Raw genomic sequence first — 23,314 nt, forward strand, 5'->3', positions numbered from 1 at the left:
ATATTTGAACTGAATGAATCCACTGATACAGAAACTTTAAAAAATAAATACCTGAACTTTCCTTCTAGTTTCAGGAGTCTGCAGATGTTGAAGGCCAACTGCAGGCATTGATCTATGCCATTTTATATAGAGGATTTGAGCATCCACAGATTTAGATATCTTTGGGGGATCCTGGAACCAATCTTCCACAGATACTGAAGGACAACTAAGTTTGGAGTTCAAAAGTTACACACGGATTTTTGACTGTGTAAGAATAAGCACCACGAACCCAAGTTGTTCAAGGATCAAGTATATAATTATGGTAAAAAATGAAAAAACAAAAAACCTAGCATCAATCAATATGTAAGAGTTTGACCTTTAGTCTTCATCATTTCCTTTTCACTCCTTTACAATTGTTTCTTTAAATCACAAACACTGTCTTAATCATCTATATATAAAAGGCCTGACTTAGACTCTTCTGATTTCTATAATAAACCTTTATTATCTATCTACCTCTTAATGAAACATTCTTCAGACCAAATATTGATGTTTTGCCTCTTATTTAATACCATCGAAACTATTATTCTTTTTCAATAAACAAAGGAGACAAGCAAGAATATTTTTTCCTTAGCTCTTCAATTTTAGAAGTATCTGAGTATCTGAGATTACATGATTGAACTACTTTGTTATGATATTATTAATAATTTTTCTTAATAAACAAAAGATAGTAAACTTTAAATATATGTAAATATCTGTATGTGTGAGAGGTATATATAGATTCTATGGACATATATACACATATATAAAAAAACACACTTCATAAGATCTGTGAATTAAAGTAAGCATAATAAAAGCAAAGATGCTATATTATGGCACTGCTACTTTCTTAAAATTTTTATCACTAAGAAAACAAAATAAATAAATAAACATTGGATTAAAAGTTCTAAATTAAAAGTTTTAAATTCTGCTAATTACTACTTAGTACCACCACATCTTTTTAAAGTATCTATACATATCAGAAACTGTTCTTAATATATACCAAATATAGTATGATTTGTAAGAGTGCAGAAGAAACGCAGCTTACCAAGGAAATATTACTTTGAGACCCTTACTTTTCTGATTAAAAACTGTAGGTAGTTGAAGCAACAGCTGCTTTGAGACTTCTAAAAAGTAACTTCATAGGTGAGAGAGGACAAAGGGGTGTTTGCAAAACAAAAGAACTCCTCTGAAAAATAACACTCTAAAAATATACGAAAAGCATTCCAGTTTTATGCACAGACAATGGAATGCTGATTTGGAAAATATAAGTGTAAGAAAGGACAATGACAGATTAAAACTCATTAAAATTAAATTGGCTTATTGTGTATCCTTAGCTAAAAGGAAAATGATTCTTTTGTAAAAATATGTATGCTTCTTTTTTTCCCTTTATGCACAATAGTTCAGCAAGACACTTCTCAGGTATATTATTGCCTGTTCTTATCCCTACAGTGTATTTTTCTATACACACACACACACACACACAAAAAAAAAAAAAAGTGTCAAGGCATCAGCCATTCAGGACATGAGAAACTTTGTGGAAGAAACTTTGACCATCAGCCACTGGGCTAAAACAAAAGGCAGGTAATAATATTATTGTTGTCTCTGTGGGAGTTTTATGTGGAATTCTAATTTCTTTTCAGATATTAGAAAAAATAATCTGACTAAACTTCTTAAGGAATTTGGAAGGAAAATATGGATTTATTATGGCATACATTAGAAGCAGCTCCCTACAGAGTATTCAGGAGACTATTCAAGCACTGTTTAAAACATTTCTTTAAGTCATGAAATTGAAATGCCATTTATCAGATATTGAACCCCCTGGAAAATATCGACTTGCAAACAGAAACCGGTAGCATTTAAGTGTCTTGGGGTTGATAAGAATAAAATCTAGAAGATAAATCTTTGAAGCACAAATACCCTTTGTAAGTTCCTATTTAATGGCCATCCTGTTGTGAACTACAAGCTCCAGGACAGACATGGTAGTATAGGCTTATTCACTGCTCTCTGCCAAGGTTTAACATAGAGGCTAAGCACAAAGGAGGTAGTCAATATTTGTTAAGTTCTTTTCTAGTAACTTCTTTCTGGACATTGGAAGAAGTGGAAGAAATTAACAAGATCCAATCTCAGCAGAGAACTGGGAGCCTTTTGACAGAGGAGCAGAAAGAAAATGCAGAGAAGTAAATCCCCACCTCTCCATTACTGCTGCTCAGATTTTTCTTCCTTTTTGCAGGAAAAGCTCATAATAATAATGGTCGAAACAGTGGCATAGATAAGAGAACATACAGATAAATTTTCCAGGTTTCTTCTGATCCATAATTATGAATCACATTTTTTTTTATTTGGCCCAGGTGTCAATAATCTAATGAGAAATCTGTAAGTCACTTATATTTTCTTTTATTTTAAACAATCACTCAACACATGATGAGCACCAAAGTGCAGTGTTTACTGTTGAATGGTTTGTCAGTACTCATGCTTAACAACCTACAGAATCTGCTTAAAAAATTCAAAACCAGCACAAATATCCACACATATGATAAGAACTGTGCAGTGTAAAACCCAACAGAGCTTATTGGATGTTTACATTTTATGCACTTGTTCATTTGAAGAAACTTCTGTGGCATGTTTGACAACTAACATGGATGAAACACAAGCTCCAAAAAGTCTTCCAGACAGGCTAGAGCCTGTTCTTGCCAATGAATTATTATAAACCAGTATCTTAACATTAACATGCTTTCTCTGGCTTTGGTAATTATTCCACTAGTCTGTGTAAAGGCTGTTTTCACATGGGACAAAATTACCATAGGTAATTGTGTGTAAACAAATATCTGCCCTTCCATTGGGTAAGCACAGTATCACCAAACTCCCTTTTCAGGAATACACTTGACATGTCATCATTGAAGTAATTAGCATGCTTGGGGTTTTATAAAAATGTATAAATGCATCAATTTTTCACTAGAGACTTTTGTTCTTGTCAAAATCTCTACCATAACAACTTGTGAATTACAATAGAAGGTAATTGGAACACAATGCTCCAGAGGAACTTGTTGAAATATAAAGCTACCTCTCTACAGCATTATTTGGATAGACAGGTGCAGCTTTCCAAGTTCTCTATGCTATTTTCCTGAGTTTCTGTTCACACTGTAACTAAAGAAGTTCAAGAACATGAGCCTGAACTAGTCATGATGAAATGGTGCTACGAACACATTAAAAGCAAGGAGTGTTCCTCGTAATTCAGACAAAGCAATTCAAAGCACAATGGAGAATTCAGAAACGTTCAGTGATCACTTGTCTACACTAAAAGCAGCAACAGCAATATTGATTTTGTTTTTTTATTTGCATCTTGATCCAAAAGCTCTAAATGCATCTTACAGAACAAAAAAAATACAATAGGGCCTTTCAAAAGCAACTTCAGAACTCCAGGGAAAAAAAGAAAATGAAGTTATGGGTGAAATTAACACAAAAAAATGCATGCCATGAGGTGTAAATTAGGCACTGAATTTAGTAGTAACATAAAGAAGAACAGAACCAAATTTGTGATGCCATTTTTTAGGGGAAGCACAATTTCTGGCAAGCACACTTGTCTGTCCCAAATTAATTATATTTGGTTTAGAAAGTCACCTTGTGATTTATATTCCTCACTGGATTTACTTTCCTAAATAATCTAGACCAGGGTTATTCAAATTCTGAATACTCAGTGGTATGTTATAAATATTTTGGTCACAACCAAAAACATTTTTAAAACTAAAAATTATTAAAATATATTACACATACTTAGGATAAGTATTTTTTCATAAATTTTTGTATTAATTTTTTGTATTTACATATATAGTTGCCCCTGGCTGGTTTGGCTCAGTGGATTGAGCGTCGGCCTGCAAGCTAAGTGTTGCTGGTTCGATCTTCCAGTCAGGGCACATCAGAGAAGGAAAACTCTGACTCCAAAAAACCTCCACTGCCTTGCGGCATACCTCTTCAGGGGAAAGGCTAAGGGAGTAAACCCCGACAGAAAATCCAGAGCCGGAGTCCCTAAGGCGGTTTGATGCTGTAGTCAACACCGGCAACTCCTGCGGCGCACCTGAAGCCAAGCTGTATTGACTCCGTCTTTCCCTTGGACCCTTCAGATGCGAAGAGGGGGGGGGGGGTCTGCTGCATGGGCAACAGCAGACCCTCCATATCACCCAGCCCAGGCTCTGTAGCTTCAGCTTCACTGGAGAGGACACTCCAGCGTCATCGCAAGATGTCGATTCAACACGGGAGGAGACAGATACCGTGTCACTCCCGAGTCGGACTGCACAACCATTCTCGGCGGTGCAGATAGACTCTTAAGAAGCTACACCATCGTCTCTCGAGACGGACGGCTGCTGACGACAACGACATATATAGTTAATATATATACTAGATTGTAAAATTTTTAATTTATTTCTTATTTGTAGTAAAAAAAACATGTTGAAAGTTTCTGAGCTAGTCTGAAGGAGTCTCTATGTACTTTCACTGGGCAACAACAGGAAAGCAGACATGAAAAATGTATAAAATTGGGGTAAGAGAGAGAGGTCAGTGCTTCTGTGCCTTGCTCAGTGATGAAGGCAGCTGTACATAGATGAAGTAGGTTCTCTGGAGGGGTCTTTGTGAGGCTTTGTAGATAAAGTAAGTCCCAAAAGACAATTATCTTCAACTGCTCTCTTGCTATTATTTTTGATGAATTTTAATTAGTAATATTAAGAAGAAAAGATAATAAAGTTATCTCTAAATCACAAGTCAAACAATACTATGGATGTAACCAAACCCAGGTCCAGCTGTCTGCCACAACAAAAGCCAAACTCATGAGACAGGTATTGATAGACCAAAGAAAGAGGTTTATTCAGGTTCCAGCAACCCAAGAAGATGGGGGCCTCTCTTCCAAAGACAATCTTAACAGATCTGCTCAAGCTAGATCATTTTATAGGGCTGAAAAAGGGTGAGGGAGAACTTTGGACATGTAGAATGTATAGGACATCCTTCTGCAGGCCTTAATATGAACTTTATGGTCAGCATCCTTTAGTTGCCCATCTGGTTTCTTATCAGCTGAACTCCTGTGACTGGGCAGTTGGCATCAGCCAAGGCCTTGAGGTCAGGCTTTTTATTAGTTTCACACAGGAACTGAAACTGCAGATATCTGTGAAGTATACTAAAAACAAACAAACAAGCAAAATACAAACAAAATATCTTCTAACATACAAGCTCTAGTTTCAAAAATAAAAAATCAGGTGAGAGTAACAAGTTGGGTTTAACATCTACTGAGATTAATAAGGGTTGCTTTATATAGATTTTTTAAAAAATAAGCTCTCTTTGTTAGTACATTCTTATTTTAGCCCTATTCCATAGTTAGTTAGACAAACATGAACAGTATAGTATATTCATTCCCCATTACACTGATATCTGCTTTAGGGTCCAACTAAGGAGAACCTGGAATTCTGTGACTCCTTGCTCCCAGCCCTCCCAGATACAATTTATGGCTCTCCTAATTTGTTCTATGAGCTTCTTGGGATCTGGACAACATTCTTGTATGCACATCCATCTCCCTCGCTAGACTGAGAATCTTCAAAGATAGAGATTGTGCCTCCCCAGCAGCAATCACATGCTTGGCACTTTGTAGACACCCAGAGCCTATCTGTGGAAAGGATGAATGCACAAATAGGTAACTATTCACTGTTGCTCTTGTATTTCTCCAATGCAGTCAAAATATGCTTCATAATAATGAGCACCTGACAATCCAACAACCCAAAATATTCTCAGAATTAAGAAATAATGCGAGTTTTAATGTTAATTTCATCCATTCTAATATATTTTTATAATTTAAAGACTATTTTTATTTTTTAAGTATATTCTATTAATTATGCTATTACAGTTGTCACAGTTTTCTTTTTTCCCCTTGGCCCCCCTCCACCCAGTACCTCCCTTCCCTCCAACAACCCCTCCGCCCCCAACCACTTAATTCATGTCCATGGGTCATGAATATATATTCTTTGGCTTCTCCATTTACTTTACTGTTTTTTTAAGGATTTTATTTATTTGGTTTTAGAGAGAGGGGAAGGGTGTGAGAAAGAGATGGAGAGAAACATCCGTGTGTGGTTGCCTCTCATGTGCCTCCAAATGGGGCCCTGACCTGCAACCCAGGCATGTGCCCTGACTGGGAATCTAACCAGCCACCCTTTGGTTCATGGGCTGGCACTCAATCCACTGAGCCACACCAGCCAGAGCTACTTTATCATTATTAATGCCCCCCTGCCTAGTTTGTACCTACCAGTTTTGCTTCTTGATCCCTGCATCTTTTCCCCCATTCTTCCCCTTCCCTTCCCCTGTTGATACACCTCCATATGATCTCCATATCTATGGTTCTGTTCTTGTTCTAGTTGTTTGCTTAGTTTGTCTGTTTATTTGTTTTAGATTCAGTCGTTGATAGTTGTGAGTTTGTTGGCATTTTACTGTTCATAGTTTTGATCTTCTTTTCTTAAATATGTCCCTTTAACATTTCATATAATAAGGGTTTGGTGATGATGAATTGCTTTAGCTTTACCTTGTCTGGGAAGCACTTTACCTGCTCTTCCATTCTAAATGATATCTTTGCTGGGGTTATAGGTCCTTGCTTTTCATCACTTTGAATACTTCTTGACAATCTCTTTTTGCCTGCAAAGCTTCTTTTGAGAAATAAGCTGATAGTCTTACAGGCACTCCTTTGTAGGTAACTCTCCTCCATTCTAATTTTTAAAATTAGTCATCACTCTTTACCAAGGATGGAAGATCAGTTTCAGTTTGTATGCTGATACTGGGGGACTAGCAACAGCTCCCTGGATTCCAAGGCTGGCTCTGGGCAGTTAGCAGAAGTGAATCTCGACTGTCAAATAGTACACTTGAGGAGGTGACAATGGCCCATGTGCCACATGTCTGCCATTTCCAAATAGCTAGTCAGAGAACCTGCATCTTCATTTCTAACAGGTACTGAGAATGGTTTTGTTTGAAGTAGCACTCCCAGTCGTCCCAGCTCCTCCTGGGAAACAGCTGACAATAAAGAGTTAAGGAACGAGCAAAGTAATAATCATGATTATTTTAATACAGGTTCATTGTTGACAATAATATAGATAGTAAAAGTGGGAGAAGTGGCAATAGAATTTATTGTACACAATCTCTTCTCCCTGGAATGGGGAAGAGGAAGAGAAAGAGCAGCCAATATTAAGGCTGTAACTCTTAAAACAGGTTATTTCATAGTTGCTACTTAAGAGCAATTTTTTTTAATAAAGTGAGCAGCTGCAGTACTTAATAGTTGACTTGTAAAAACTATTCTGTGTTTATAATTTTTTCATAGGTAGAGATTTCTCCATCTCCTCCATGATCTGCAGGGTTGAAATAGGGTAAGAGAATGTCTTAAATACTATAAGAGATATGCATTTCAAAGAGGGTCGCTTGTTTTGCCATTTTTTTCTTAGATCCAAGTTTATATTCAAGATCTCTGTGAAGTAGAAAGCAATGCTCTCTAGGGGAAATTGTTTGCAAACCAAAGACAGAATTCAAAATTATAGGTCAAGAGCCATTTGCTTGCAATTATAATGAAAATTCAAGGTTAGATTTCAGTATGCTGCCTGATCATTAAATCATTGTTTGCACTGCCTTACCTGAGAAATTAAATAATGGATTCTTAATCTCATTCGTATCTCCATATTGCTCTGAAGTAAGGTAAGTTGGCAACATTTGGAGGAACCTCGCTAATGTCCTCCAGAGTTGGGAGAAGTTTCCTGAGGGAAAGCAGGGATCAGTGGAAGCCGCTACACCCCACTAAAGGACTCAGCAGGCTAGGGAGAGCATTACTTCAGAACAGGTGTGCTGAGTAGGAGGCAATACATGAACACCCACAAGATTTTAAGTGCCCTTCTCTTGACAGTATTGGCCTCTGTACAGACAAATAATAAAATCTAGGAGGAAAAAATTATTAAGCCCATTTAGAGCTGTATTTATCAACATGTACCTGAGAGAAGAAAGTTTAACTGGTTTAACTGGTTCTGGGAAGGATGTCATGAATAAATAAAAGGTCAGAGCCCTTTAGGTGAAACATAGGTAGGGTGGAAAGAAACAACATGAGAACAATGCAAAAATACTAGAGTCAAGGGAAAGAGAAAAAGAGGGAGAGAAAGAGAAGAGACCATGGAATGCAAAACAAAGTAAGACCTGAGACTGGCAATCCGGAAGGGAAAAAAAGCACTAAAAACAGTAATTATTATAAAACTGCATTATTAAAAGAACACATCTGTAAAGCAATAGTCCAAGCCAAAGTTATAAATAACAATAAAAAGAAATGAAAACGACCACAACAAATAAATTATAAACAGAGAAAAAGAAAATGTATATGATTAAAGATCAAATTAATCACTTAGAGCAGTAGTCTTCAAACTTTTCTGTTATGGGTCCAATAGTAGATATGTTAAGCTTTGCAGGCTTTGTCACAGCTATTCATCTCTGTAGTAATGTATTATATATTTAATAATTAATATTCGTGTAATGTTTAGAATAGGACCTAGACAAAGTAATTGAATATTATTATCATCAATATCAAGAAACACCCAAATTAAGTTATGGAACTTCAAAAAAATCCATCAGGCATTTAGACAGAAAAAGTTACACACAGTGGAGAAATCAGGCTGGCCTTAAACTTTTTTTTTAAGTATATTTTATTGATTATATTGTTACAATAGTTCCAATTTTTTCCCCTTTGCTCCCTTCCACCCAGCACCCCCCTCCCCCAGCAATCCTCCCTCAAGTCCATGCCCATGGGTCATACATAAAAGCTCTCCCATTTCACCCTTTCATATATTCTTCTTCTTTTTTTAAAATAAATGATTAATTAATTATTTTAACAATAAAAAATAACAATCCCTCCCTCTCAGACTTAAGACCCTTTATAGTCTTATAAAGGACAATGGGTGAAGGTCTTGAGCTCTTCTAGCTGCTTCAAGCTGAACATGGTCATCGTCCTACCTACCCTTGGGTCAAGAAATCCCTAGTAAGAGTGGGGCTGTGGAGGGGAAGGTGGCCTTCCCACATGGGGAAGGATTGTGAAGACCAGGTCAGTTGGCTGTCCCCGGACAACGGCGTGCTTGGTTTAATAGGCTGGCATCCTTGTTGTATTCTGGGGGCAAGAGATTTGGCAACAGGGTTAAAAGACATCATTCAATCCATAACCACTAGATAACAGAAGGCAGGGATTAATTTTTTAATGTCCCACATTAGGGAAAAAGGGGACTTCTTTGGAGGAAGGTGTGCCAGGCACATCTCACCTGTCCAAAACCCTTTTGCCCATTATACTTAGTTTGGGCTGAGAGAAATATTTTAGGTTTCCCCCCTCTCATACTCTGGGCCCTTTCTATTCAAACCATTAGGATAGAAAAGAGAAACCAGTTTTGTTTAATTCCAGAAGTCAACAAATGTTTATAACACTAAGAAACAGCATGTGTAACCAAGAGTTTTACACCCAGCCAAGTCGTCCAAGTACAAAGTCAATAGGCAGTACTTTCAAATACAAAAGAACCCTGAGAATAAATAATTTGTAATCCTTTTGCTAAAAAACTAAGTAAACAAAAATTTTAAAGCTACCTGACAATAAACTCCAACGAACAAAGTGATAAGTTAAAAATGAAACTCAGTAATGGAAAAGTCATGATAAAAGAACAAATGCTGAGCATTGAATCCATTTAAATAGAGAACTCATAATGATTTACATGGAAATATGTCTGCAGAAAAAAATGTAATGCTGCAATACAGACAAAGAAAAATAATTTGAGACAAAAATCAGGAGGTAGAGGGAGGGAATGGTTAAAAGAACCAGAAGGTTCTTATCTCCTCATCTTTCCTATCAGGTTGCCTATCAAGTACTATTTAAAGTTGACATCTGAAATTTTTAAAAATTATGCCTCCAATTTTATAAAAATTTTTATGCCATTAGTGGAATGGCATTAAAATTACTATTTCTTATTGATTAAAACACATTGCTAATTCCTTAAGTTTCACTTTAGCTTGTTTTTTCCTAAAATTTAAATAAACTTAACTGTATTTTACACAGAGAGTGATTGCATTTTTTCAGTTATTTTGCACTTATTTATTCAACCATCTGTCCATCCATGTTGTATATGTTCATAAAAATATATACAGAATAGTATTCACCAAGTTATTTTAGATGGTAGAAATTAGGGTGATTTTTTCTTTCTTCTTTGTATTTTACTCCGTTGTGTTTTTTGACAAACAATACATAGAATTACTAGCTGCCCACCAAATATTTTCTTATTTTTTACCTGTACCTATGACTAAGCTGTGTCTCCCAGCCTCTCTTGTATATACATGTGACCATGTAACTAAGTTCTGTTCAATAAAATCACAGCAGAACTAAGATTCAACTTCCACCATTGTGATCTTTGACTTCTTTCTACTTCCTGCCTGGTGACCAGAGTCAACTTAACATGTTTTGTAGCTGGCAGATATGTCAGGCCACATGTATGAAAGTGTATGGAACAGAAACACTCGCCTTGGTTGTATTACAGAGAAAAGACAAGAGTTGTGTTCTCTAAGGAATAGAGATATTAATGGTTTATTTTCAGGGTAGTACAGCCTGGAAGAGCTAATGGAAAAATTACTAGTGGCCAGCTTGCAGAACAGAACAGGATGCATGATAGAGGACGTGGCAGTTAGAGCTAAGAGCAAGGGACTTGCGCTATTCTTTTGAGAACAAAGGAGGGAGGGAAAAGCCAATCATTTTTAGACATGATCAGAAAGATTGTACCTCCCATAGTATTCAGCTAATGAGGAATTTGGGGAAGGGACTTGTGCACTAGGGAATAAAAGCCCTGCTGTATCACCACTGGTGTGCCAACATACCACGCGCCCATTCCTGCAAGATCACCATTAAAGCCTAACTTTGGCTGTATTTTTTGTCTCCAAGTCCCTTTCTTGAGTTTTGGATGGGATGAGGGTGTTTCTTACGTATTCTCTTAGCCATGTTATTGTAAGTCTCTTTATAAAGCACCCTGTTATTTTAGTACAATTAATACAAGCATGCATTATTGTATTTAAAAATAAATAAGCCAATAATCTAAAAATAGAATCCAACTAGTCTAAAAAATAAGAACAATCTATGCCAAATTCCCCAGCACATAAGTCACAGATTCCAATGATTCTACCAATAATGTCAGAATAAATGTGTCTGCCACCATCAGGACTGACAACATTTGAATATGGATTTCACCAGGTAAAAGACCTAGTCGTAATGGTACTTTGTGGTCTCACTGATCTTCTAAAGTAATTTTATCTTTGAGAGTTGTTTGTTTTTTAGAGATAGTCTGGTTTATAATGTTTCAGATTAGCCAAGAGAATGTTTCCTCTAAAAACAGAAAGATATTGGTCTCTAATCATCATCCTTGCTACTCAACCAGATATTTCACTTTGGTTCTAAGTAAATCAGTTGGATCTAGACAAACCTGTATTCTCTAAACCTTGATCCATAGCATTTTAAAAATTAATTTTGACCTAGAATCTTCTTTACACAGATTAATTAAACTCTTGTGTCCAAAACACAGTCTGGGAAAAATCACCAATATACCATTCATTGTGTTTGTTGCATGTAATAGGTGATAACTCTGTATCAGTGTATTGGGCTAATGATAGCCAGTGAAATTATGTGAATAATTTGGATACTAATCCTGGAATTGAAGTATTTATAGAAAAAAAAATCATCCATAAATTGGAAGGAGCCTCAAGAGTCTCTTCCAAATAAGGCATCAAATATTTTTCTTAAACTTTTTAATTAAACTGCAAGATGACAGTTTTCCAGATTTTATTTATCACCACAGAGATAAATGGGTTTCAAATAATCATTGAAAAGAGGAACATGGGAGGTAAAAATTAAAACTTTCATTGAGTTCTCTTCATACAATTCCCCCCCCCAAATATTTTTACTCCAAATTTTTTAATTTTATGAAATGAGAAATTAAAATATGAAAGTCATGGAAATCCTAAATTTCTGGTTTATTTCCTCTTAGGAAATAAAAATCTTTCAAGAACATGTTCATAAATTACAAGTCAGACACAAATACTAATTTCACAGTCCAGAGATACCCAATTTCCTTTATAATGCATTTAAATCTCTGAAAACTACAGTGTTTAGAAACCATGCCAGTCCCTGGCCAGGTATTCAGTTGGTTAGAGAGTAAGCCCAATATACCAAGGTTGTGGGTTCAATCCCCAGTCAAGGCACATACAAGAAGAAACCAAGAAATGCAGAAATAAGTGAAACAACAAATCTATATTTATCTTTCTCAAATCAACAAATTCAAAGAAAGTAAGGAAGAAAAGAAGAAAGAAAACCATCACAATCAAAGATGTCTAAAATAATGTTGCCTGATTCTTTTCCAAAGTTAACTTTATACCAATTAGCTATTATTTGTAATACTCAGTGCCCTCAAAGATAACCATGCCATTCCTTTTATTCTTGACTATCTTATTAACTTTGACATTTTTTTTCTTTTATACATTAAGGTAGCAATAGCAGCACTATCAAATTCATCAAGTAGAGAAGGATACGTCCAATCTGAAATCTAATTAATTTTTCATGTTCATTATCATTTAAGAGTGTGTCTTGCAAAAGGACATTATCTGCTCCTTTTTTTGTGATAATTGATGGAATTCTTTACCCATCCTTTTATTTTTACTAATAGGTGAGGAAAAGACTTCCCATACTTATACTTACAATCTTGCCAATAACCTTTTAAAGGATAAATATTAAATATGTCATTCAAGATCATAATGTGTTACAAAAATCAGATCTATTTGAATAATAAACTAATTAAGAAGTGAGTTTAAAGAGTTCACAGAAGTACACCATTACTTCATGAAGCACTGAATTGTTAATATGAAACATGGTAACATGCATTCCCTTTATATTTTTAAGAAACATATAAACAAGAAAATTATTCTAGTGAAAATATAGCAAACAACATACTGAATGTTGTTAAACATTGACTCTCAATTACATAAAATAAACTAGCTTAAAGGAAAAATGAATGCTAGGAGTAAAAGGTGAGTGCGTGTGCGTGCATGTGTTATAGGAAAGAAAAGGGAAATACTCTGGATGGTCAAAACTACTTCATGTACCTAAAGAACTAGTTATGCATGATTAAAAATAAATAATAAACAAATATTTTATATAAAATCTTAACAATTTTCAATGTTGGTATTGAAAAGTAGAAGTGAGTGAATGTGCCACTTCATATTGAAAAAGAATTCCTTATAATATAATTACCTACTAAATATGTTTGCTAAAGGTATGTCTGAGATCGTGAAAGATCTCTGCATCCATTCTCAGATATCTATCAGCATGGGCCAGAAAGCTGTTGGTCAATAACAATGAGAGGACAGTTTTACATATATTGTCAATTAAAAGAAGAGAGATCTCTCTATATCCAGAGAGAAGGGAGAAAAGTAAGGATAAGCCAGCTGAAATGAATGGAATTCAACTATTGGGCTAGCAATTTCTTAAAGCGATGCCTGAACAAAAAGAAAGGAAGATGGGGAGGACAAGAGAGAATGTACCAGAGGAGGCAATTGCTTTTCAAAGTCATTTTCCTCTCCAGGGGCATGGATACATTGAGCACAAAGAAATTATTAGTCCAGGTGAATCCATATTGCTTAGCAGGTCAGAAATGAAGAGAAGATCCAAATCAAAGCTTAGTAGGACTTATTAAAATATACAGTAATATTTTATTCACTTTTTAGTCTTACTCTTTTTAAATAAACTATTATGTCTCTTTTGCCATAGATGCTAATCCTTTCATTTCTTTAGTAAAATTTATCATCTTGAGTTTTCTTCTCTGCAATGGAAGTACACTCCTTTGCACTTGGGAATCAACAGAACACATTAACAAATTGAAACCATAGCTTTTGCCTAATCAGTGGAATTTTTCTCTGTGAAAATCCAGCTGGATCATTAACTAGCACTGAAACTATACTCAGCTTCATTAGGCACATGGCTATTCAACTGAAATACTACAGCCCAAAAAGACATTGAAATGCATGTAATATGAACAGAACAATTCTGATGATTTATGTAAACATATTGTTGCTTCTCTATTCAGGTATAGGTTTTAAATATTAGTGAGGATATTAAAGGGAACAATAAAACTGTTAACAATAATAAAAAGAAAAATGGCAAAGAAAATTAGAAAATTTGAAATTTTTAACTGAATTAATGCAACTCTCACCATTGAAGGAGAACAAGGTGTTGACAGTTTCTGGAGAATTTACATGGCAAAATCCCTGCTGGATAATCCACAATCTTTTGCCTAAAAAATTTACATCAAAGGCAAAACAGGCTCTTAGCTAGGATAACTACATTTTAAAGCTGATTTAAAACATAATTTTAATACTTTCTAAAATTATGGACTTTGTATGCATTTATCCTGTTTCAGCTGCTTATGTCACAGGTAGGCACAGGTAACCAGATTCTCGATGATTACAGACAAAAATCTACACCAAACACACAAAGAGTTTATAGCAGAAAGAGAGAGAGAAGATTTATTAAGTGAAAGTACACTCCACAGAACATGGGAGCAGGCCAACTCCAAGCAGAGACTGACCTCAGGGGCTGGGATTCTATTCTTATAGGGCAGTTATTTCCTGGCTAGTTTTGGTGGGCTTTTATTGCACATGTATAAGTAGTTATATTACTTTTAAGCTATTGCACATGTGATCTCCCATGATTTTTTTTTGATTGGCCACTGGGGAAGGGGGTCCCACATGCTAATTTATTATAACGCTATTATAATGAAGCAGGGGTCAGATAGTATCTTCTTAACAGGTGCAGTCATGAGTCACCATGATTTAGCACTTTTCCAGAAAACAGGGAAAACCAGTCTTAGAACAGGATCTCTGTCCAGTATCAATGTCCTTTGTGTTAGTCCTGGGGTGCTTCCAGAGTTTCCTCCCTCCTGACTATCTCCTGCCTCACTTATATATCAGTTCTTTTTCTCTATCACAGAAAAAAAAAGTAAGCAAAATTTGAAGAACAACACTAACAAGTGAGCTGTTTTATAGAGATGAATAAGCTAACGTTCCCCTGGTCATGATTTCATGTGCTGTACAATTTTAAGAGAGTATAAAATAAGTCTCATCTTCAACATATGAGTCTTCAATTGTATTCTGAATAAACCCATTTATAGCACCATAATCTTCTGCATTTAGTCTTCAATTAGATACACAGGGTTTAAATGATCATCTTTCCTTAGGAAGATACATACTCTCTCTTTGTAAGAAATACTGTTTCCTATCTACATTTTGTTGTTACCTTCTTCAGGGAGGTAATTTCTGTGTTCTGCTTGCCTGATCATTATCATCATTAAGCATTTGTAAAGCACGTTAGACTTATTTACTAGAGCTCATGATATCCTTACAAGATAGGCTAGTGTAATGGTGTTCTTATAAATGAAATAATAGACCTTAAGTAACTTAGTGAAGGTTACACAGTAATTTGGATAAAAGATACAAACTCCCTGACTGATTGGTTAGTCTATAAGTGAAAACTCTTAAGTGGCATAAAGAGTTGTTTCAAAATTTTACCCCTCCACTGTTACTTAATATGAGTAACAAAAGAGATTGTGTGTGTATGTGTGTGTGTGTTCTAACCCTATGGTTGACACCATTGTGTTGGTGGATCAATGACCAGGGCCAGTATTTCTGTATTTCTCATGGTCTTCCATTCTTTGTCTTAAGATTACAGCTTTGGCTCTAGGCATCATGTTTGCATTCTGGACAGTAGGAAGGGAGAAAGTGTTTTTCCAGCCCCATCTATACCCAAAAGAAAAGCAAAATCTTCCTCAGAAAATCCCCATTACAGTTCTACGTATGGGACTTTATTAAGGGAGTCTGATAACGTGAACATTTTTTAAACTGATTTTTAGAAAGAAAAAAAAGACAGAAGCATTGATTTGCTCTTCCACTTACTTATGCATTCATAGGTTTCTTCTTATAATGTTCCCTGACCAGGGATTAAACCCACAATCTTGATGTATTAGGACAATGTTCAAACCAACTGAGCTAACTGGCCAGGGCTGATAATATAAAAATTTAATGCTCTATTGCCTTTAATGGGAAACCATAAAAAAGAAAGGGATTGAGAAGGAACATTGAGTCAGTGAAACAATGGTGTCTGCCACAGTTGTTTACAGGATTTTCTGTTGAATACTTCACTTGATAAGCATTGTTTTGTCGCATTAACTACAGTATTTGGTAATAGAGCAGTGGCAGCCAGCACCTAGTTTTTTATCTTTTTATTTTTATTTTTTAAGTATATTTTATTGATTATGTTGTTACAATAGTTCCAATGTTTTTCCCCTTTTTTCACTTCTGCACAGTACCCGCCTTCCCCCAGCAATCCCACCCTTCTTAGTACATGTCCATGGTCGTGCATATAAATTCTTTGCCTTCACCCTTTCCTACATTATTCTTTTTTTAATTAATTAATTAATTAATTAATTTTTATAACAATTCCCCCCTCTCTGACTTAAGGCCCTTTATAATCTTATAAAGGACAATGGGCAAAAATCTTGTGCTCCTCTAGCTGCTTCAAGCTAGACATGGTTGTCGTCCTACCTACCCTTGGGTCCAGAAATTCATAATAAGTGTGGGGGTGTGGAGGGGAGGGTGGCCTTCCCACGTGGGAAAGAATCTTGCAGACTCCAGGTCAGTTGGTTGTCCCCGAACAATGGTGTGCTTGGTTTAACAGGCTGGCATCCTTGTTGTATTCTGGCAGCAAGAGATTTGGCAACAGGGTTAAAAGTCATCATTAAATTCATACCCACTAGATGACAAAAGGCAGGGATTAATTTTTCAATGTCCCACATTAGGGAAAAAAAAAAAAGGCTTTTTGGAGGAAGATATGCAAGGCATGTCACACCTGTCCAAAGCCCTTTTGCCCACTATATTTAGTTTGGGCTGAGGGGAATATTTTAGGTTTCACCACACCTCAGATTTCTGGGTCCTTTCTATCCAAGCTATTAGGATAGAAAAGAGAAACCAGTTTTAAAGCAAAGCCCATAGACCACCCTATGATTCACTAACCCAACCACTTAGTTCAGCCAAACCATTGAGTCTCAGGAGGAAGTGATGCAGACAAGATTGAGGCCTATTCATACAGACAATCATTCAGGTAATGAGATCATAGGCTTATGCCCTATTAAAACAGAGCACACATGTTAATTTACACAACATAACCCACAAACCAGTCTCTAAATCTGAAAAACTGTCTTATTGGGAAGATATCCACTTCTAAGGCATTTGACATTCTTCTTGCCTGTAAATTAAGCATCTATGATGATGTCACAGACCTAGTTTAACTTTCAAATGAAAACAAACTTTATTTTTTTTCTCTCCCTCTCTCTTTTTCTTTTTTTAATTTTATTTTTTGGTTATTCAATTACAATTGTCCCATTTTTCCCCCATTGCTCCCCCCTCCCAGCCCATCCCTTCTCCCACAATTATATCCCTCCCCGTTGTCCATGTCCATGAGTCATTCATACACATTCCTTGACTAGAACCTTCCCTTACTTATCCCCCTTCTCTCCCTCCCCCCTCCCCTCTACTGACTACTATTCTAGTCTTTGCCTATTTAGTTCGTTTGTTTGTGTTGCTCTTTAGTTTCCTGTATTGGGTGATATCATATGGTATTTTGCTTTCTTTGCCCAGCTTATTTCACTAAGCATAATTCTCTCTAGTTCCATCCATGTTGTCGCAAATAGCGGGAGTTCCTTCTTTCTTTCTGCTACATAGTATTCCATTGTGTAAGTGTACCACAGTTTTTTTGATCCACTCATGTACAGATGGGCACTTAGGCTGTTTCCAGCACTTAGCTATTGTAAACAGGGTTGCTATGAACATAGGGGTGCATAGGTTTTTTTGAATTAGGGTTTTAGGATTTTTTGGGTATAATCCTAGCAGCGGAATCACTGGTTCAGATGGCAGTTCCATTTTTAGTTTTTTGAGGTAATTCCATACTGTTTTCCATAGTGGCTGCACTAGTCTGCATTCCCACCAACAGTGCACTAGGGTTCCCGTTTCTCTACATCCTTGCCAGCATTTGTTGTTTGTTGATTTGTTGATGATGGCCATTCTAACAGGTGTAAACTGGTATCTCATTGTGGTTTTTATTTGCATCTCTCTGATGGCCAATGATGTTGAGCATTTTTTTTCATGTGTCTATGGACCTTCTGTATGTCCTCTTTGGAGAAGTGTTTGTTCAGGTCCTTTGCTCATTTTTTAATTGGGTTGTTTGTTTTCTTGATGTTGAGTCATATAAGCTCTTTATATATTTTGGAGATCAGTCTCCTGTCTGTGATATCATTGGCAAATATATTTCCCCATATGGTTGGTTTCCTTTTCATCTTGATGATGTTTTCTTTTACTGAGCAGAAACTCCTTAGTTTGATGTAGTCCCATTTGTTCACTTTTTCCTTTATTTCTCTTGCCTTAGGAGATGTATCTGTGAAGATATTGTTACATGGGATATCTGAAATTTTTCTGCCTATGTTTTCCTCTAGGACTTTTATGATGTCACGGCTTACATTTTAGTATTTAATCCATCTTGAGTTTATTCTTGTGTGTGGTGTAAGTTGGTGGTCTAGTTTCATTTTTTTGCACGTCCCTGTCCAGTTTTCCCAGCACCATTTGTTAAAAAGGCTCTGCTCACTCCATTTTATGTTCCTTCCCCCTTTATCAAATATCAGTTGACCATAGAGGCCTGGGTTTACTTCTGGGCTTTCTATTCTGTTCCACTGATCTATATGTCTGTTCTTATGCCAGTACCAGAATGTTTTGATCACAGTGGCTTTGTAGTATTGTTTGATGTCTGGTATCGTGATTCCTCCTGCTGTGTTCTTCTGTTTCAAGATTGCTTTTGCTATTTGGGGTCTTTTTTGGTTCCATATGAATTTTTGGAGTATTTGTTCTAGGTCTGTGAAATATGTCATTGGTATTTTAATAGGGATTGCATTGAATTTGTAAATTGCTTTGGGTAGTATTGCCATTTTGATGATGTTGATTCTTCCCATCCAAGAATATGGTATTTGCTTCCACTTATTTGTATCTTCCTTAATTGCTTTCTTCAATGTTGCATAATTTTCAGTGTACAGGTCTTTTATCTCTTTGGTTACGTTTATTCCTAGGTACTTTATTTTTCTTGTTGCTATAGTAAATGGTATTTTCTTTTTTGTCTCTGTCTCTGATATTTTATTGTTGGTGTACAGAAATGCCTTGGATTTCTGTATATTTATTTTGTACCCTGCAAATATTAAAGATTTATACTTTTAGAAAAGTTTGAAACTGCCAACATTGTCTGCATCTTTTTGTAAGATTATCTCGCTTAAAGCGCTGGTTCGATCTTCCAGTAAGGGCACATCAGAGAAGGAAAACTCTGACTCCCAAAAACCTCCGCTGCCTTGCGGCATACCTCTTCAGGGGAAAGGCTAAGGGAGTAAACCCCGACAGAAAATCCAGAGCCGGAGTCCCTAAGGCGGTTTGACGTTGTAGTCAACACCGGCAACTCCTGCGGCGTACCTGAAGCCAAGCTGTATTGACTCCGTCTTTCCCTTGGACCCTTCAGCTGCGAAGAGAGTGGGGGTCTGCTGCATGGGCAACAGCAGACCCTCCATATCACCCAGCCCAGGCTCTGTAGCTTCAGCTTCACTGGAGAGGACACTCCAGCGTCATCGCAAGATGTCGATTCAACACGGGAGGAGACAGATACCGTGTCACTCCCGAGTCGGACTACACAGCCATTCTCGGCGGTGCAGATAGACTCTTAAGAAGCTACACCATCGTCTCTCGAGACGGACGGCTGCCGACGATTTTGCCAAATTCACTTATTACCTCGAGTAGTCTTTTAGTGGAGTTTACAGGATTTTCTAGGTATACTATCATGTCATCTGCAAATAATGATAGTTTCACTTCTTCTTTCCCAATTTGGATAACATTTATTTCTTTTTCTTGTCTGATTGCTGTGGCTAGGACTTCCAAAACTATGTTGAATAGAAGAGGAGAGAGTAGACAGCCTTGTCTAGTTCCTGATTTCAGGGAGAATGCTTTCAATTTTTGTCCATTGAGTATGATGTTGGCTTCGGGCTTCTCATATATAGCCTTAATTATGTTAAGGTATGCTCCCTCTATTCTCATTTTGCTGAGCGTTTTCATCATAAATGGGTGTTGTACTTTATCAAATGCTTTTTCTGCATCTATTGATACGATCATGTGATTTTTATCTTTCATTTTGTTTAGGTGATGTATTATATTGATTGATTTGTGAATAGTAAAACATCCTTGAATCCCTGGGATGAATCCCACTTGATCATGGTATATGATCTTTTTGATGTATTGCTGGATCTTGTTTGCCAATATTTTATTGAAGGTTTTAGCATCTATGCTCATCAGTGATATTGGCCTGTAGTTTTCTTTCTTTGTTGTGTCTTGACCTGGTTTTGGGATTAGGATAATACTGGCTTCATAGAAAGAGTTTGGGATTTTTCCCTCTTCTTGGATCTTTTGGAATAGTTTGAGGAGGGTAGGAGTTAGTTCTTCCCTAAATATTTTGTAAAATTTGCCTGTGAAGACATCCGGTCCAGGGCTTTTGTGTGCAGGGAGATTATTGGTTACTGTTTCAATTTCCTTCTTTGTTATTGGTCTGTTGAGACTTTCTATTTCTTCTTGATTCAGTTTTGGAAGGTTATATGTTTCTAGAAATTCATCCATTTCTTATAGGTTGTCAAATTTCTTGCCATATAGTTGTTTGTAGTAATTTCTTACAATTGTTCATATTTCTGTGGTATCAGTCGTGATTTCTCCTCTTTAATTTTTGATTTTGTTTATTTGGGTCTTCTCTCTTTTTTTCTTGATGAGCCTGGCTAGAGGCTTGTTGATTTTGTTTATTTTTTCGAAGAACCAGCTCCTACTTTTGTTGATTTTTTGGATTATTTGTTTAGACTCTATGTCATTTAATTCTGCTTTGATTTTGATAATTTCCTTTCTTCTTTTTGCCCTAGGCTTTGTTTGTTGTTGTTGTTCTAGTTCTTGTAGCTTTAGAATTAGATTTTTTATTTGAGATTCTTCTATCCTTTTCAGATATGCCTGTACTGCTATGAACTTCCCTCTTAGGACTGCTTTTGCTGTGTCCCATAGGTTTTGGGCTGTTGTGTGTTCATAATCATTAATTTCTAAAAATTTCTTGATTTCCATTTTGATGTCATTGTTAACCCATTCATTATTTAATAGCGTGTTATTCATTCTCCATGGGTTTGAGTGTCTTTGATTATTTTCTCTGAGGTTAATTTTTAGTTTCAAGGCATTGTGGTCTGAAAAAATGCTTGATATGATTTCAATTTTCTTGCATTTGTTGAGGCTTGTTTTGTGTCCTATTATGTGGTCTATCTTTGAAAATGTCCCATGTGCATTTGAAAAGAATGTATATCTTGCTTCTTTGGGGTGAAAATTCTATATATATCAGTTAAGTCCATGTGGTTTAGCGTGTTGTTCAATGCCTGTATATCCTTGGTGTTTCTTTGATTTGATGATCTGTCTATTGTTGATAATGGTGTATTGAAGTCCCCTACTATGAGTGTGTTGTTGTTAATATCCTTCTTGTGCTCTTCAAGTATTTGCTTTATGTATTTGGGTGCTCCTATGTTGGGTGCATATATGTTTATCAGTATTATATTTTCTTGGTGGATTGTTCCTTTAAGTATTATGAAATGTCCTTCTTTGTCTCTTTTTATTGCCCTTCTTTGAAATCCGTTTTGTCTGATATGAAAACTGCTACTCCAGCTTTTTTTTTCAGGTCCATTTGCTTGGAATATTTTTTTATATCCCTTTACTTTCAGTCTATGTAAATCTTTTGTTTTGAGGTGTGTTTCTTGTAGGCAGCAAATATGTGGGTCCTGTTTTCTTATCCATTCTGTTACCCTATGTCTTTTAATTGGAGCATTTAATCCATTTACATTTAAGGTTATTATTGACGTGTATTTATTCATTTCCCTTTGTACCTCTGTTCCTCTCCTCTCTTGTTCTTTTCTTCTTTTTTCTTAGAACACTCCCTTTAGCATCTCTTGCAATGCTGGTTTGGTGGAGATGTATTCTTTCAGTCTTCCTTTGTCTGAGAAACTCCTTATTTCACCTTCCATTTTGAATGAGAGCCTTGCTGGGTAGAGTATTCTTGGTTGTAGGCCTTTGTTTTTCATTGCTTGAAATATTTTTGACCATTCCCTTCTGACTTGTAGTGTTTCTGTTGAGAAACCAGTCGATAGCCTTATTGGAGCTCCCTTGTAAGTTATTTGCTGTTTTTTTCTTGCTGCTTTTAGGATTCTCTCTTTGTCTTGGAATGTTGCCATTTTAACTATGATGTGCCTTGGAATGGGTTTTTGGAGGTTCCTCTTTATCGGAATTCTCTGTGCTTCCTGGACTTGCATAACTTTTTCTCTCATCAGGTTGGGAAAATTTTTTGTCACTATTTCTCCTATCAGTTTATATATTTCTTGTTCTTCTGATCCCTCTTTGATTCCAATTACTCTTATATTGTTCTTCCTTATGTTATCCTGTAATTCTCTTACCTCTTCTTCATACTTTTTCAATCTTTTTTCATTTTGCTGTATGTCTGAGAATTTTTTTCTACATTATCTTCTAACTCACTAATCCAATCCTCCGCTTCATTTAGTCTGCTTTTGACTCATTCTACTATGTTTTTCAGTTCAGAGATTGCATTCTTCATTTCTTCCTGGTTCTCGTTGATAGTTTCTATGTCTTTTTTTATGCTGCTGTGGTTCTCTGCAAGTTCCCTGTAATTTTCTTGGAGCTGTTGATAACTTCCTTGGAGGTTGTCATAGTTGTTTTTAAGGTTGCCGAGTATATTGAGCTTCTTCACCACCAATGTTTTGAATTCCATGTCTGACATTTGGGCTATGTCTATTCCATCTACCTCTCTTTCTGGGGATTCCTCTTTTCTTTTCATTGAGAGGTTATTTCTGCGTGTTACCATGTTGGATTCTTCTTGTTTATTTTTGTTATTTGGATTTGTCTGCTTTGCCTTCCCACCTTTGTGGTATGAGATTCTTTACGGGAAACCTGGGGGTTTCAGTGATGCAGTCTCTTTGATCTCCTGAGCCTGATGTTCTTGTCGTTTGTTTATGCTGTCTGGTTGTATTTCAGATGCTCTTTGTTAGGATCTTCCTTCTGGCTAGTTGATTGAGAGTCACTGTAT

Source organism: Furipterus horrens, unplaced genomic scaffold (genome assembly GCF_987537825.1).
Source record: "Furipterus horrens unplaced genomic scaffold, mFurHor1.1.pri manual_scaffold_12, whole genome shotgun sequence".
NCBI classification, from domain to species: domain Eukaryota; kingdom Metazoa; phylum Chordata; class Mammalia; order Chiroptera; family Furipteridae; genus Furipterus; species Furipterus horrens.